Below are 19058 nucleotides of genomic sequence, written 5' to 3'. Positions count from 1 at the left end.
AGATTGAAAAATCAGTAGTTTTTTATGTAATTTTCCTTACCATGGTTTAATTGAACAGATACATAATTTTGTCCCTACTTACAAACCATAATGAATGCTTGTTTACTCATTACGTCTATTGGTTAAATCACACCTGCGGTTGCCAAGAGTGGTAGCTCAGGCCTGTAATAATTGCACTCTGGGAGGCCAAGGCCAGCAGATCATTTGAGCTCATAGTTCGAGACTAGCCTGAGTGAAAGCGAGACTCTGTCTCTAAACATAGCTGGGTGGTGTTGTGGGTGCTTACAGTCCCAGCTACTTGGGAGGCTGAGGCAAGAGAACTACTCGAGCCAAGAGTTTGAGGCTGCTGTGAGCTATGACGCCATGGTACCAAGAACCTCAAAGTGAAACTCTGTCTCTAATTAATTAATTAAATAAATAAATAACCAAGCCTGCTAAAATATAAACTCCATAATTTTTATTCATTTTGTTCACTGATATACCCCAAGCACATAGGACAGTTCTTGGCATCTAGGTAGACACTAATGAATATCTTTGTATAAATAAATAAGGCCTGAGTACGGTGGCTCCTGCTTATAATCCTAGAACTTTGGAAAGCTGAAGCTAGGAGGGAGGATTGCTTGAAGCTAGAAGTTGGAGACTAGACTGAGCAACAGTAAGACCCTATTTCTACAAAAACTTTAAAAAATAGTCAGATAAGATGGCATGCACCTTTGGTTCCAGGTATTCAGGAGGCTGAGGCAGGAGGATCACTTGAGCCCAGGAGTTTGAGGTTGTAGTGAATTATGATGATGCCACTGCACTCTAATAATCCAGGCAACGCAGCAAGATCCTATCTCAAAAATACATAAATAAATAATGAGTAAATAATGTCATATTTAATATACATTAGTATAATATGTCATAGAGTTCAAGCACATCACTTTCAACTGCATATATGCCCCCACTAAAGACAGAAAATCTGAATGGAGAAAGTAAGGTAGTGCTGTTACAAGTAAAATGGTTCAGTGGCACCCACAACTCAGTGGGTAGGGCGCCAACCACATACACCGGAGCTGGTGGGTTTGAATATGGCCAGGGCCTGAATAACAATAACAACTGCAACAAAAAAAAATAGCCAGGTGTCATGGCGGGTACCTGTAGTCACAGCTACTTGGGAGGCTGAGGCAAGAGAATCGCTTGAGCCCAATAGTTTGAGGTTGCTGTGAGCTACGACACCATAGCACTCTATCCAGAGCACCAGCTTGAGATACGGTCTCAAAAAAAAAAAAAAAAAAATAGTTCAAAAATAATTAATAAGCTTTAAGATTTATTATTGTCAACTTATATTTTATGAGACATTCCTCTATTGATTAATATTAACTCCTCTAAAAGACCATAAGACTCAAAAGTCTTTTGGGGGCGGCGCCTGTGGCTCAGTCAGTAAGGCGCTGGCCCCATATACCGAGGGTGACGGGTTCAAACCCAGCCCCGGCCAAACTGCAACCAAAAAAAAAAAAAAAAAATAGCCAGGTGTTGTGGCGGGTGCCTGTAGTCCCAGCTACTTGGGAGGCTGAGGCAAGAGAATCGCTTAAGCCCAGGAGTTGGAGGTTGCTGTGAGCTGTGTGAGGCCTCAGCACTCTACCGAGGGCCATAAAGTGAAACTCTTGTCTCTACAAAAAAAATAAAAAAATAAAGAAAGTCTTTTGGTTTACCCTTAACCATGAAAAGATAATTTCTCTTATTTTCCTCATGTAGAAGATTCACTTCACAAAGACAAACGTTGAGGGCTGGCACCTGTGGCTCAAAGGAGTAGGGCGCCGGCCCCATATGCTGGAGGTGGTGGGTTCAAACCCAGCCACGGCCATAAACTGCAAAAAAAAAAAAAAAAAAAAAGACAAACGGTGTAACTGAAGAAAGTATGTACAGCCTATGATAGGAAAACCACTCAACTTATTTTTTAGAATATTAGTTAAAATATTTCAAATTTATTAGTAAAAATATTTTAATATTAATTACATAATTACAAGTAAATAGGCTAATTTCTGGCTAAAATTTAAAAAGCAGTGTTTAAGATTTCTTCACAGAGTGAGTTGTTTTCAAGTATTGATAAATTTATTGAGTATACTGTTTGAGATTCACATAGTACCCTTCACCTGCAGAATATTAAATGAGTGAAATGTATATGGTTTCTTTCTGCAAATTTATTTAATTAGTGATATTATTTAAAAAAAAAAAAAGAGAGAGAGAGAGTCTCACTATATTGCCCAGGTTAGGCTGATACCACTTTTTTAAGGTACTAAGGTATTTAAATGATTTATTTCTTCTGGGGAAAGATGTTATGAAGAAGACTTCTATGGCAACTGCAACAACAAAAATAAACGAATAGGACTCAATTAAACTTAATAGCTTCTGTGCAGCTAAGGAGACAATAACCAAAGCAAATAGACAACCTTCAGAATGGGAAAAGATATTTGCATATTATGAATCAGACAAAAGCTTGCTAACTAGAATCTGTAGATAACTCAAATTAATCAACAAAAGAAGACCCAACAATCCCATATATCACTGGACAAGAAACATGAACAGAACTTTCTCTATAGAAGACAGATGAATGGCTAACAAACACCTGAAAAAAATCCTAATCATCAGAGAAATGCAAATCAAAACCACCCTGAAGGGGCTGGGTGCTGTGGTTCACTCCTATAATCCTAGCATTTGAGAGGCTGAGGCTATTGGATTGTCTAAGCTTACAGGTTCAAGACCAGCCTGAGTCACAGCAAGACCTTGTCTCTAAAAATAGCTGGGTGTTATGGCAGGCGCCTGTAGTCCCAGCTACTGGGGAGGTAAGGCAAGAGAATTGCCTAAGCCCAGTAGTTGGAGATTGCTGTGAGCTGTGACATTATGGCACTCTACCGAGAGTGAAAAAATGAGACTCTGTCTCTAAAAAAAAAAAAATAGAATTGCTTGAGCCCAAGAGTTTGATGTTGCTGTGAGCTATGACACCACTGCATTCTACAGAGGGTGACAAAGTGAGACTCTGTTCTCAAAAAAAAAAAAAAAACCCACCCTGAGATATCACCTAACCCAAATTAAGAATGGCCCACATCACAAAGTCTCAAAGCTGCAGATGCTGCTGTGGATGCAGAAAGAAGGGAACAGTTTTACACTGCTTGTCAGATTACAAACTAATACAACCTTTTTGGAAGGAAGTATGGAGAATTCTCAAAGAACTCAAATTAGACCTTCCATTTGATCTGGCAATCCCATTACTAGGCATCTACACAGAAGAAAAAAAAAAAAATCCTTTTATCGTAAGGACATTTGTACTAGACTGTTTATTGTAGCTCAATTTACAATTGCCAAATGTGGAAACAACCTAAATGCCCACCAACCCAGGAATGGCACATATATACCATGGAATACCATTCAGCCATTTAAAAAGATGGAGACTTTGTGCAGCACACCACCTGAAGGTGGGACACAATTATAAGAGGGACTTTATCTAACAAATATAATCAGTGTAATCTAATTCTTGGTACCCTCAATGAATCCCAAACAACTAAAAAAATGATTCATTTCTTTTAGCATTTACAGATATTCTTTGGGTTGTATTTGCTTAATATCTCCAGAACAATAAATACACTATACATAATTTTTCAAATAGAATGGTATCAGTAAAATCATTAGTTTTAATAGAGTTTCTATGAGCCATAAATAAGGTTAATACACAAATATATGAAGCGTTTACTATACTGCACCAGGCTGGAGACATTTACTGAACACCAGCACAGAAAGCCACAACCCAAACAATGTACAATCATAGTTCCCAGGTGTAAACACAGACACTGAAGTTCAGCGTGTTAAAGGTGAGTGGAATAGGCAGGTCAATACATTCAAGAAGAGGTAGCTATGGGGGGCGGGGAGTTAAGTTACCCTAGAAATTTACATAGGAGATCCTTTGAGTCCTTGGCTAGGTACTAAACTATGCATGCATAATAAGACCTCCTGGGGCTGGCAAAGAACAATTATCAGGAAAAGAAGAAGTAAATAAGCTGAACATATCTCAGGGATTGTACAAAGTTGGGAAATTTATAAGTTGCAATCAAATACAATGAGATACTACACAGAAAACCTGGAACATTCAGTAAAAACCCAAGAAATAGGCTAGGTGTCCATGGCTCAGTGGTTAGGGCTCCAGCCACATGCACCAGGGCTGGTAGGTTCAAACCCAGCCAGGGCCTGCTAAACAACAACAAAAAAAAAAAAGAAAGAAAACTAGACAGGAGTTATAGTGGGCCTGTAGTCCTAGCTACTTGGGAAACTGAGGCAAGAGAATCACTTGAGCCCAAGAGTTTGAGGTTGCTGTGAGCTATGACAGCACACTCCAAAGAGGGCAACAAAGTGAATCTCTTTCTCAATTAAAAAAAAAGAAATCTTAGAAAATGTTTTCTGTTAAGAGTAATAGAACAAATATCTTAGAATATGTAAGACACATACAATCTCCGTCACATATTATTCTTAGTTTTCATTTTTGTTTCTTTACAAACCTTTAAAAATGTACAATCCATTCTTAGCTCAAGGGCTATACAAAAGCAGGTTATGGACCAGATTTGGCTCATAAACCAATCTACTGACTCCATGTATTAAAAGAAGGATATTCTAACATGAGCCCTAACGAAGCTTAAAAACAAACTACAAAAGAATCAAGGTGACCCCAAAATAAGTTATCTGCCATTCAAAATAAAACTCAACAGTCTTTAAAGAAAGATAACAAAATACAGACACTCAACAATATAAGATTCACACTGTCCAGCAACAAATCAGAAATTACAAAAACATAGAGATTATACTGTGATACAGATCTCCAAGTACATGCTAAAGACTAAGAATAGAATTAGAACCCTTGAGAAAACACTCCAGCACTCCAAGCTCCACATCAATAATAAGGTAGCAGCAAGCGGTTCACTACTGCAGGAGTTTTAAATCTCTGGTTCAGTGAAGTTACCTATTACAATTACAATAAAAATTCAACAACAATACTGACTAATCTGACTCAATTTCTTCTTCCTCTCACCCCAATCTACACATACAGAAACAGCCTCAAAGAAGAATAATATCTATTTCTGGGCACAAATAGTATTTACCTCAGTCTTTATTGCCCTTTACCTAAAATGTCTAGCATGCAACAAAAAAATCATGAGACACGTTAAAATATATACAAGCACACACACAAACACAGAAAAACAAACCATTGTCAAAAGACAAAGCAAACACCAGAAACAGACCTATAAATGAATCAGATGTTCAAAGTATCAGATAGAAAACTTAGAATAATTATAATTGAGGCCAGGCATGGTAGCTCACGCCTATAATTCCAGCACTCTGGGAGGCCAAGACAAATGGAGTGCTTGGACTCAGGAGTTCCAGAGAAGCCTAAGCGAGAGTGAGACCCTGTCTCTAAAAGTAAGTGGGTGTTGTGGCAGCCACCTGTAGTCCCAGCTACTTGGGAGGCTGAGGCAAGAGGATCGTTTGAGCCCAAAAGTTTGAGATTGCTGTGAGCTATGATGCTGTGGCTCTCTACCAAGGGCGACAAAGTAAGACTCTGTCTCAAAAAAAAAGACTGGGTGTGGTGGCTCACACCTATAATCCTAGCACTCTGGGAGGCTAAGGAGGGTGGACTGCCTGAGTTCATAGGTTCAAGACCAGCCTGAGCCAGAGCGAGACCTCACCTCTAAAAAAAGCTAGGCATTGTGGCAGGCACCTATACTCTCAGCTACTTGGGAGGTTGAGACAAGAGAATCACTTGAACCAAAGAGTTTGAGGTTGCTGTGAGCTATGACACCAGGGCACCCTACCGAAGGTGACAAGGTGAAACTGTCTCCAAAAAAGGAAAAAAAAAAAAAAAAAAAGAATAATTTTAATTGATATATTAAAAGACTTCATGGTAAAATAAATATGGGCAATATACATGAGGGACTTATCTAAGAAGAAAGGCTAAAGAAACATAAAACCAAAATATCAGAGAAACATCAAAAGAATTATCAGGAGATTAGACAAAGCTGAAAACAAATCAGTGAGCTTGAAGAGAGGCCGAAAGGTATTTTATTCAAAATTGAAAGCCAAAGAGACCAAAAAAGATTAAAATAATAAAAAAATAGAAATTTAAAATCTGTGAGACACCATCAAATGATCTAACACATATGTAACTGGAGTTCAAGAAGATGAGAATGTTAGCTAAGAATACTCCAAAGTAAATGAATAACAAATCACAGATCAAAGAGATGCAGAGAACTACTAGTAGGACAAATTTAAAATATAGACACACCTGCTGAAAAACAAAGTGAAAATCTTGAGGGTAAATTGAAAAAAAATAGAAACATTACACACAGAGGAAAAAAAAGAATGAGAACATACTTCAATGGCAGTCAAAAAACCAATGGAGTAAGATCTTTAAAAGTGAGGAAAAATTGTCAACTTAGAATACTATACCCAATGAGAATATCTTTCAAAAATGGAGGCAAAATTAAGACTTTCCAGGAGAAAAAAAGGTTAAAAATATACCATGCCAGCTAAACTGCACTACAAAAAATGTTAAGAAGGAAGAACATGATGGCAGATAGAAATTGGATCTATACAAAGAAATACCAGCAGTAGAAATGGTAAAATCTAAAACACGGAGACATTTCCCCTTAATCACATTAAAACACAAACAACTATCTGACTTGAAATTGCAACAATGTATCATTGGACTTATAATATATGTACATACCAAATATATGACAAAACAGAAAGATGAGAGGAAGAAAGTGCACAAAAGGAAAATTCTTATTATACATGAATTGTTGTATTATTTGAAGATAAACTGATAACTTAAAGTTATATATCATAATAAGCCTTACAGGTACATGGTCTTCTTCAAGAGACATTAACCACATGTAACTATTTAAATTTGAATTAAAATAAAAATTTATTTCCTCAGTCACCTTAGCTATTTTTCAATTGCTCAATAGCAACCTGTGTCTAGTGATTGCCATTATGAATGGTGCAGATACAGAGCATTTCCAAATCAGAGAAATAGACCTGCTAAATTAAAAAAAAAAAAAAGAGGATTTCCCTAGAGCAACAAGTAATTTTTTAAAAATAAAACAAATAGGCATAGAAAAAAAAGTCAGTAGTAGAAATGAAATGAAATAAAAAGAAACGATTGTACTCTAGCCTGGGTGACAGAGCGAGATCCTATCTTAAGTGGGAAAAAAAAATGAAAGCACAATTCACAATAGAAAATAGGGAGTGATAAACATAGTATAACTGATATAGATAGAGTGCTATGGGATTTCTCAGAGAGTAGTGAGTTCAATATCTTATGAAGATAAAGAGAAGCCATAGCTGCAGTACAGAAGGGAGCACATGAAAAATGGCAATAAGCTTTGGCCACTCTGGCCATATGGTCACTTCTAAAGTATTCTCTGCTGTGCCACCAGTAAGTAGTTGACCGAAACGAGATACTTCACCTCAGTGCAGTCATTGATCTTATGTAAGTAATACCTATTTTTAAAATATGCAGCATGGTTCTTATCATTTACAATGAAAAGCAACTAGAATTTTCTTTTCTTGTTGGGTCTTTTCCTGGTTTGGGGATCAGGGTGATGTTTGCTTCATAGAATGTGTTGGGTAGTCTTCCTTCTTTTTCTACCTTTTGGAACAGGTTGAGTAGTATAGGTACTAATTCCTCTTTAAAGGTTTGGTAGAATTCTGATGTGAAACCATCTGGTCCCGGGCTTTTCTTTTTGGGGAGATTTTGTATGGTTGATGATATTTCTGAACTTGATATGGGCCTGTTCAACATTTCCACTTGATTTTGGTTAAGTCTTGGAAGGTGACGTGTTTCCAAGTAACGGTCGATTTCCTTCAGATTTTCGTATTTCTGAGAGTAAAGTTTCTTGTAATATTCATTAAGGATTTTTTGGATTTCTGAGGAGTCTGTTGTTATTTAGTCTTTGTTACTTCTGATTGATGAGATTAGAGATTTTACTCTTTTTTTTCCTGATTAGGTTGGCCAAAGGTTTATCTATTTTGTTGACCTTTTCAAAAAACCAGCTTTTTGATTTATTGATCTGTTGTATTATTCTTTTGTTTTCAATTTCATTTAGTTCTGCTCTGATTTTGGTTATTTCTTTTCTTTTACTGGATTTGGGGTTGGATTGTTCTTCCATTTCCAGTCTCTTGAGATGTCCCATTAAGTTGCTTACTTCCTCTTTTTCCGTTCTCCTGGGGAAGGCTTGCAGTGCTATAAATTTCCCTCTTAGAACTGTCTATGCTGTGTCCCAGAGGTTCTGATAGTTCGTGTCTTCATTGTCATTTTGTTCCAGAAATTTGGAAATTTCCTTCTTGATCTCATCTCTGACCCAGCTATCATTCAGCATAAGGTTATTTAACTTCCATGTTTTCGTATGTGTATGCAGATTCCTGTTGTTACTCATCTCAAGTTTTATTCCATGATGGTCTGAGAAGATGCATGAATATAGATGCAAAAATATTCAACAAGATTCTAACAAACAGAATCCAGCAACATATCAAACAAATCATACATCATGACCAAGTCAGTTTTATCCCAGGGTCTCAAGGCTGGTTCAATATACGTAAATCTATAAATGTAATACAGCACATAAACAAATTAAAAAACAAAGACCATATGATTCTCTCAATCGATGCAGAAAAAGCTTTGATAACATCCAACATCCATTCATGATTAGAACACTTAAGAAAATTGGTATAGAAGGGACATTTCTTAAACTGATAGAGGCCATCTACAGCAAAACCACAGCCAATATCATATTGAATGGAGTTAAAATGGCATCATTTCCACTTAGATCTGGAACCAGACAAGGCTGCCCATTGTCTCCATTGCTCTTTAACATTGTAATGGAAGTTTTAGCCACTGCAATTAGGGAAGAAAAGGCAATCAAGGGTATCCACATAGGGTCAGAAGAGATCAAACTTTTGCTCTTCGCAGATGATATGATTGTATATCTGGCAAATACTAGGGACTCTACTACAAAACTTTTAGAAGTGATTAAGGAATACAGCAGTGTCTCAGGTTACAAAACCAACATTCATAAATCGGTAGCCTTTATATATACCAACAATAGTAAAGTTGAAAAAACAATTAAGGACTCTATCCCATTCACAGTAGTGCCAAAGAAGATGAAATACTTGGGAGTTTATCTAACAAAGGATGTGAAAGATCTATATAAAGAGAACTATGAAACTCTAAGAAAAGAGATAGCTCAGAATGTTCACAAATGGAAAAATATACCATGCTCATGGTCGGGAAGAATCAACATTGTTAAAATGTCCATACTACCCAAAGCAATATATAATTTCAACGCAATCCCCATTAAGGCTCCACTGTCATACTTTAAAGATCTTGAAAAAATAATACTTCGTTTTATATGGAAACAGAAAAAACCTCGAATAGCCAAGACATTACTCAAAAATAAAAACAAAGCAGGAGGAATCACGCTACCAGACCTCAGACTATACTACAAATCGATAGTGATCAAAACAGCATGGTACTGGCACAAAAACAGAGAAGTAGATGTCTGGAACAGAATAGGGAACCAAGAGATGAACCCAGCTACTTACCGTTATTTAATCTTTGACAAGCCAATTAAAAACATCCAGTGGGGAAAAGATTCCCTATTTAACAAACGGTGCTGGGTGAACTGGCTGGCAACCTGTAGAAGACTGAAACTGGACCCACACCTCTCACCATTAACCAAGATAGACTCTCACTGGATTAAAGATCTAAACCTAAGACATGAAACTATAAAAATACTAGAAGAGAGTGTAGGGAAAACCCTTGAAGAAATTGGGTTGGGCGAGTTTTTTATGAGAAGGACCCCCCGGGCAATTGAAGCTGCTTCAAAAATACACTATTGGGACTTGATCAAACTAAAAAGCTTCTGCACAGCCAAGAACACAGTAAGTAAAGCAAGCAAACAGCCCTCAGAATGGGAGAAGATATTTGCAGGTTATGTCTCCGACAAAGGTTTAATAACCAGAATCCACAGAGAACTCAAACGCATTAGCAAGAAAAGAACAAGGGATCCCATCGCAGGCTGGGCAAGGGACTTGAAGAGAAACTTCTCTGGAGAAGACAGGCGCATGGCCTTCAGACATATGAAAAAATGCTCATCATCTTTAATCATCAGAGAAATGCAAATCAAAACTACTTTGAGATATCATCTAACTCCAGTGAGACTAGCCTATATCACAAAATCCCAAGACCAGAGATGTTGGCGTGGATGTGGAGAAAAGGGAACACTTTTGCACTGCTGGTGGGAATGCAAATTAATACATTCCTTTTGGAAAGAGATATGGAGTACACTTAAGAGATCTAAAAATAGATCTGCCATTCAATCCTGTAATCCCCCTACTGGGCATATACCCAGAAGACCAAAAATCACAACATAACAAAGATATTTGTATCAGAATATTTATTGCAGCCCTATTCATAATTGCTAAGTCATGGAAAAAGCCCAAGTGCCCATCTATCCACGAATGGATCAATAAATTGTGGTATATGTACACCATGGAATATTATGCAGCCTTAAAGAAAGATGAAGACTTTACCTCTTTCATGTTTACATGGATGGAGCTAGAACATATTCTTCTTAATAAAGTATCTCAAGAATGGAAGAAGAAGTACCCAATGTACTCACCCTTATTATGAAACTAATGTAGGACCTTCACATGAAAGCTATAACCCAGTTATAACCTAAGAATAGGGAGAAAGGGGAAAGGGAGGGGAGGGAGGGGGGAGAGAGGGGTTAGGAGGTGGATTAATGGGATTACACCTGCGGTGCATCTTACAAGGGTATATGTGAATCCTAGTAAATGTGGAACGTAAAGGTCTTAGCAAAATAACTAAGAAAATGCTACAAAAGCTATGTTAACTAATGTGATGAAAATGTGTCAAACGATCTATGAACCAAGTGTATGGTGCCCCACGATCATACTAATGTACACAGCTATGGTTTAATAAAAATTAAAAAAAAAAAATGAAAAGCAACTAGAAGAAATCTATAATAGAAATTGAATAAAAATTATAACACCCAATTGTATTTCCTTTTTTCTTTTGCTATCATTTTATTCTGTTTAATTTAAGCATGAAATTGAACATTGTCAACTACATAAAATGTTATAATATTATCATTTGAAAATTAAAATATAATGCCAGGAGGGCTATGTCAATTAATGTGATGAAAATGTGTCAAATGTTCCATGAACCAAGGGTATGGTGCCCCATGATCATATTAATGTACACAGCTATGATTTAATAAAAGAAAAAAAAGAAAAAAAAAGAAAATGACAATATATGTATACTGTCAGGATAAAACCTTGTAAATTTACTGCTGTGATCTTCAAAATCATTACTAATTACAGAATGTTTAAAACGATAAGGGCTGAGCACAATGGCTCACACCTATAATCCTACAACTCTGGGAGGCCGAGGCAGGTAGATTGGTTGAGCTCAGAAGTTCCAAACCAGCCTGAACAAGAGCAAGATTGTATCTAAAAATAGCCAGGGTTTGTGGCAGGCACCAGTAGTTCCAGCTCTTGGGAAGCTAAGGCAAGAGTCTGAGGTTGCTGTGAGCTATGACGCCATGGCACTCTACCAAGGGTGACAAAGAGACTCTTGTCTCAAAAAAACAAAACAAAAAAAAAAAAAACTATGTACAAACTAACAGATAATAATTGTGTCAAGATTTAATTGCAGAGCTGAAACTAAAATACTTTTAAAGTTTTATATAAATAATGTAGCCCCTTTCTAGCCACACTAAAAACATCTTCACATGTAGAATCAGGCTTCTATGAAATTTATAATGTTTATGATGGTAAACTGCATTGTTGTCATTATGACCATTAAATTAATCCTAACTCCCTGAAAATATAAAGCAGGTTATGCCTTGTGGTCTTTTTTTCTTTTTTCCAATTTAACATTCTTTTAAAAAACTTTTACATTGGGTGGCACCTGTGGCTCAGTGGGTAGGGCGCCAGCCCCATATACCGAGTGTGGCGGGTTCAAACCCAGCCCCGGCCAATCTGCAACAAAAAAATAGCCGTGTGTTGTGACAGGCGCCTGTAGTCCCAGCTACTCGGGAGGATGAGGCAAGAGCATCGCCTAAGCCCAGGAGTTGGAGATTGCTGTGAGCTGTGTGATGCCACAGCACTCTACCAAGGGCGATAAAGTGAGACTCTGTCTCTACAAAAAAAAAAAAAAAAACAAAACTTTTACATGAAAAAATCTATATAAAATTAATATATACAAGTTGATAAGTTTAGAAATAAGTATACCTATGAACCCATCATCACACTCTATGCTATAAACCTATCCCCCACCTGTAAAAATTTCTTCCTTCTCGCATATTTATTATTATCTGTGAGTGTGTGTTAAGAACATTTTACATGGCTGAGCACCCGTACCTCAGTGCTCCGGGGATTGTAGGTTTGAACCTGGCCTAGGCCTGCTAAATTAAAATATATATATACACAGCCGGGCATTATGGCAGGCACCTGTAAGTCTCAGCTACTTGGGAGGCTGAGGCAAGAAAATCATTTGAACCCAAAAGTTTGATGCTGCTGCGGAGAAAAGAAAAAAAAAAAAGAACATTTTACAAAACACCTACCCTCTTAGCAAATTTTAAGTATATAATAAGTATTATTTATTATATGCTTTATAGGCACCACTATGCTGTACAATAGATTTCTAGGACTTATTTATCTTGTATAACCTAAACTTTGTACCCTTTAATTAATATATTCCTATTTCAACATCTACATTTCTTAGATAGAAATAGCTCAATCATTCCATTAGGAACAATAACAAAAAATGGAGTACCATTTCTAACACTGTCAAACTAACTATTATTAAGTCTAACAAATAAAAAATAAACCAAAGGTCACATATGTCATGTGACTATAGGAAAGGATGTTTCCAAGAGTCACATTCAAGTAGCTTCACTATAATGTTAAGGCCAGACCTTAAGTATGTCATAATTTGCTGTAGAACCAAATGACTAAAAGCCTGACCTGTTCCACTATGAACCATGTTCATAGATAGGTTACCTTTTAAACTAAAAAATAATTCAGCACTACTAATATAAATATGTATACTTATGCAAAGGGAAAGGTGGCATTAAATATCAAATAGTTACATACATATGTTCTTTGATAAGAAACTCCACTAGCAAGAATTTATACTAACATGCTTTTAATATGTGAACAAAATGCCTTCACAAGATTATTCATTATAACATTGTAATAGCACCAAACTATTGGGGGGAAAAACATAACTTCTCACCAACAGAAGTATGATACAATTATTCACTACTGTGTCAAAAAGTTATTTTTTTACTATGATGCCAATAAGAAGGAAAATATGACCCCATAACCAGGAAGAAAATCAATCAATTAAAACAGACAACAAAGATGATAATGACAGCAGATGATAATGAACACTAAAACAATTACCAAAATGCACACTAGGGTTTCAAGAAAACAATGAATACATTGGAAAGAGAAATAAAAACCAACTCATATAACAAAAAGAAAATATAATACAGACATAATCTCAACTGACCATTACACAATTAAGAATGTTTCAGCTTTACCATGGTGTAAAAATGATATGAATTCAGCAGATATTGTACTATGAATAACCACACAATGATTGTTTTTTTGTTTGTTTGTTTGTTTTGGGTTTTTTTGCAGTTTTTTGGCCGGGGCTGGGTTTGAACCTGCCACCTCTGGTATATGGGGCTGGTGCCCTACTCCTTTGAGCCACAGGCGCTGCCCTGATTCTGTTTTTCACAGCATAGTATTCAATAAGTTATATAAGATATTCAACACTTATTTATAAAATAGGCTTTGTGTTCAATGATTTTGCCCGTCTATAGCTAACAGAAGTGCTGTGAGTACATTTAAGGCAGGCTGTGCTATGACATTCAGTGAATTAAGTATATTAAACACATTGCCAACCTAAGATATTTTCAACTTACAATGGATTTATCGGGACGTAACCCCACTGTAAATTGAGGAGCATCTGTATCTAAAATTTGAAGAGATTCTCTGGAAAGGCTTAACAGCCAATGACACACTGCCAAGGAAAATTTAAATGAACTTGAAGACAGAATAACAGAAATCATCCAAGTAAAGCCAGAGAAGAAGAAAATCTGGAGAGGGTAGCAACTATTGACAAAACTTGTCTTCAAATATCATAGTGTTTTATAGCTTCACCACAGACACATTACCTTACAGTAACTATCATTATTTATTTATTTATTTATTTATTTTTAATTTTTTTTTTTGAGACAGAGTCTCATGTTGCCCTGAGTAGAATGCCATGTCATCCTAGCTCAAAGCAACCTCTAATGCTAGGGCTCAAGCGAACCTCTTGCCTCAGTTTTTCTATTTTTAGTAAAGACAGGGTCTCTCTTTTGCTCAAGCTGGTCTCGAACTCAAGCTATCCACCCACTTCGGCCTACCAGAGTGCTAGGATTGCAGGTGTGAGCCACCATGCTCAGCCACAGTAACTACCATTATGAACAGAAAACTGTTCAAGTAGAAAAAGACAAATGAAAGCCATCCATCATCACTAGTTAGCCAAATGGTTTCAGGGCCAGTTGGGAATTTATAGACATTTCCCCATTGTGGTGTTGAATTTGAAAAGGGACTTTTCAGAACAAAATTTGGCATCAAACTTGAATGTACATTTAAAATAAGTTTACTCATGGATATACGCATTATTTCCCCTATATCTTGAAACACGAAAATTATAATTTAAGTGGTAAAACAACCGAGGGATTGGGAAGAGTCCAATATATACATGGTAACAAACAGCTGCACAGGGCCTATCACCAGAAAAAAAAAAAATACAATCTAGTAGAAAATAGAACAACTTTTAAAAAGTGAAGAAATAAAAAGACAAAACCATATTTTGTTATCTAGCAAAAACATATTCAAAAATAAAAATTGGTTGCCATGAGTAAAAATTGTCAAGTAACTTAGGTAAATACCTTGGAATGAAATGATGGTTCATATGGAAAATGTATGTTTATAAGAAAATGCCTGGGCAGTGCCTTGGTTCAATGAGTAGAGCACCAGCCCCATATACCAAGGGTGGCGGGTTCAAACCCAGCCCCAGCCAAATTGTAATAAAAAACAGCTGGGTGTTGTGCTGGGTGCCTGTAGTCCCAGCTACTCAGGAGGCTGAGGCAAGAGAATTACCTAAGGCCAAGAGCTGGAGATTGCTGTGAGCTGTGACGTCACAGTACTCTAGGTGACAAAGTGAGACTCTGTCTCTAAAAAAAAAAAAAGGAAAGAAAAGAAAATGCCGTATTGTATTCAAAAGTGGTTGCACCATTCTAAATTGTCAGCAGCAATGAATGAAAGCTCCTGCTGTTCCAAAATATCCGACATTTGGTGTTGTCAATTTTTTAAGGCAAATTTAATAGTTGTGTGGTAATAACAAAATAGGGCTTAAATGTGCATTTCCTTAATAACAAATGGCATGAACATCTGAGCATCCTTTCACGTATTTATTTGTCATCCATATATTTTCTTTGCTAGATTGTCTATTGAAATCTTTTGCCCCCCTTTTAATTAGATTATTTTCTTATTGTTGGGATTTAATAGCTTTTTATGCATTCTGAATACAAGTTTACATCCAATATGTTCTCCCAATCTGTAGTTTGTCTTTGTATTTTTTTAAATACTGTCTTACACATGGCAAATTTTTAAAATTCTTTTGAAAGAATGTAATTTCTTGGATCTGGTGAAGTGGCTCATACCTGTCATCCTAGCATTATGGGAGGTTGAGGCACGTAGATTGCCTGAGGTGACCAGCCTGAGCAAGAATAAGAAAGACCCAGTCTGTAAAAATAGCCAGGTGTTGTGGCAGTAGTCCCAACTATATGGGGGGCTGAGGCAAGAGAATCTCATGAGCCCAAGAGTTTGAGGTTGCTGTGAGCTGTGTCCATGCTCATTCTACTGAGGGCAACAAAGTGAGACTGTTGTATAAAAAAAAAAAAAAGAATGTAATTTATTGATTTTTTTTTCTTTTACAGATTGTGGTTTTAGTATTACATTTATAAATTCAGTGCTGAACAAGATCACATATATTTGTCCTATGTTTTCTTTAAGAAATTTTAGATTTAGGTTTCAAAGTTGATCCATCCAAGAAAAATAAAAGCTTATGTTTCCATAAAAACTAATACTCAAATGCTTATAGTATCTTTATTCTTAATGGACAAAAACTGGAGGGAAAAAAAATCAAGTTCACCTCAATGGGTAAATAGATAAACAATCTGTGGTATACAGAAAACAAAGGAATTCTACTGGGCAATAGAAAAAAACAAGCCATTGACTCAAAAGAAGGGATGAATCTTCAATGTATTTTGCTAAGTAAATGAAGATAACTTTGTGATTCATTTATATGACATTATGGGAAAAGGAAACATGATAGGCTGAAAAATAAATCCACAGTCGTCAAGGGCTAAAAACAAGGAGAGGCTAATTACCCAGATAGAACTATTCTAAATCATACTGAAAGACACATCACTCCTATGGTATTCATCCGAAAACCATTAACTCTAATCCACTAATAAAGAAAATAGCAGACAAAATAAAATTTAGAGACATTCAACAAAATACTTGACCAGCGCTCTCAACAATTGTCAATATCATAAAAAACATGAACAACGGAGAAACTGTCACAGAATGGAAAAGACTAAAGAGACTTAATAATTAAATGCAATGTGGTATCCTGGATTGGATCTTGGAACAGGGACACTGTAGAAAAATGAGTAAAATCCAAATATAGTCTGAGTTCAGTTAATAGTATTGCACTACTGTTAATTTATTAGTTTAGACAAATGTTACCATGGCTAGGTAAGATGTTAACATTAGGAGAACATAAGCAAAGAGTATACAGAGATACTCTGTACTCTTTGCTAAGTCTGAGTATGTACAAATAAAATATTTTCTCACTTTTAATTTCTCTTAAAACTAATGCAGGAGCAAAGCATTATAAGGTTTATAATGTGTAATATAAACAAATAATGATTCTATGTGTATATTCTATAATACACATAGAAGTAAAACATGACAATAACACAAAAGATACTGGGCAGAAAAATGGAAGGATACTATTTTAAAGTCCCTGCAGTATAATTCAAAAGGTATGAAAGTGAAAGTCTGGTGAAATGAGTAACAGGTTCACAGTGAGAATGAAATCTAAAACAGACTAACAACAGAGGAAGAAAAAAAAACAATGAAACAAAAAAATGAGTTCCTTGGAAAAAAACCAATGAAATTCATAATCTTCCAGCTAGTACTCAAGAAGATAAAAAAGAGCAATGAAAGATGGAGCATCACTACAGACGCTACAAAAGGAAAAGAAAAGTATCATGGGGTGGCACCTGTGGCTCAGTGAGTAGGGCACTGGCCCCATATACTGAGGGTAGCAGGTTCAAGTCCAGCCCAGGCAGAACTGCAACAACAACAAAAAATAGCCGGGCATTGTGGCAGGCGCCTATAGTCCCAGCTACTTGGGAGGCTGAGGCAAGAGAATCGCCTAAACCCAAGAGCTGGAGGTTGTTGTGAGCTGTGATGCCATGGCATTCTACCCAGGGTGACAAAGTGAGACTCTGTATCCTAAAAGAAAAAGAAAGAAAGAAAAAAGAAGAAAATATCATGAAAAGCTGGGCACGGTGGCTCACTCCTATAATCTTAGCACTCTGGGAAGCCGAAGAGGGGGGACTGCTTGAGCTCAGGAGTTCCAGACCAAACTAAGCTAGAGCAAGACCCCCATCTCTAAAAATAGCCAGGCGTTGTGGTGGGTGCTTGTACTACCAGCTACTTAGGAGGGTGAGGCAAGAGGATCACTTCAGCCCAAGAGTTTGAGGTTACTGTGAGCTATGATGTTACAGCACTCTACCAAGGGCGTCAAAGTGAGACTCTGTCTCAAAAAAAAAAAATTATGAACAACTATAGGTCAATAAATATGAAGTCACGCCTAAAATGGACAAATTTCTTTTTTAAGAATTTTTTGTCCCTTGTGCTTGGCACAAAGGACAAATTTCTTTTTTTTTTTTTTTTTTGGCCAGGGCCGGGTTTGAACCCACCACCTCCAGCACATGGGGTTGGCGCCCTACTCCTTTGAGCCACAGGCGCCGCCCAACAAATTTCTTAAAAGAAACAAACTACCAAAGCTCAGCCAAGAAAAAACAGATAACCTGAATAGTGTAATACCTATTAAAGAAGTTAGAACCTTCCCACAAAAAAAAACTCTAGGTCCATGTGACTTTATGTGTGAATTCTATCAAACATTTATACAAGATCTAATTCTAATTCTACATCAATTTCTCCAAAAAGTGGAAGAAGAGAAAAAGAAAGAAAGAAAAAAAAAAACACTTTGGCAGTTGCCTGCAACATCAAATATATACTTAGCATATTACTTGACAATTCTACTTCTGGGCATTTACAAAAGAAATTAAAACGTGTGCCCATACAAAAACTTGGATGTGAACATTCACAGCCCCTCTTACAACAGCCAAAAATTTGAAACAATCCAAGTGTCTACCAACAAAACGAAGATAAATTATGACACATTCATGCAACAGAATAATATTCATCAGTAAAAAATTAACTGCGTATATACACAACATGAATCTCAAAAACATGCTTGACAAAAGATGCCAAAGACAATAAAAGAATACCCAGTGCATGATTTTACTTGTATGATGTTCTACAACAGAAAAACTAATATATAGGACTAAAATCTCAGTAGTGCTTGCCAGAAAGCAAAAAAGTGACTGATTTAAAAAAAAATCATCTAACTGTGCACTTCATATTGGGACATTTTATTGATGTAAATTATTTAAAACAATATTTTTTTTTAGACAAAGTTTCACTCAGTTGCCCAGAGTACAGTGCAGTGGCATAATAGGCTTACAGCAATCTCAAACTCCTGGCTCACACAATCCTCTTGCCTCAACCTTTAAAATAGCTAG

At 36.5% G+C, this 19058-nt stretch overlaps 1 protein-coding gene across 7 annotated transcripts in view; it reads right to left on the bottom strand.

The window, feature by feature from the left end:
- FUT8 (fucosyltransferase 8) overlaps positions 1–19058 on the bottom strand; it is a 429531-nt gene that overhangs the window by 233879 nt on the left and 176594 nt on the right. For 5 of the 7 annotated variants that reach the window (XM_053602551.1, XM_053602553.1, XM_053602548.1 and 2 more), the window contains one exon: positions 712–832. The exons of the other annotated variants lie outside the window; for them this stretch is intronic. The gene's annotated coding sequence lies outside the window, so the exon portion shown is untranslated. The remainder of the gene's footprint in view (positions 1–711; positions 833–19058) is intronic. 7 annotated transcript variants of the gene reach the window in all.

The sequence above is a fragment of the Nycticebus coucang genome, chromosome 9 (assembly GCF_027406575.1).
Source record: "Nycticebus coucang isolate mNycCou1 chromosome 9, mNycCou1.pri, whole genome shotgun sequence".
NCBI lineage: Eukaryota > Metazoa > Chordata > Mammalia > Primates > Lorisidae > Nycticebus > Nycticebus coucang.
The sequence above is the reverse complement of the archived record's forward strand: the minus strand, read 5'-3'. Positions and strand labels throughout refer to the sequence as shown.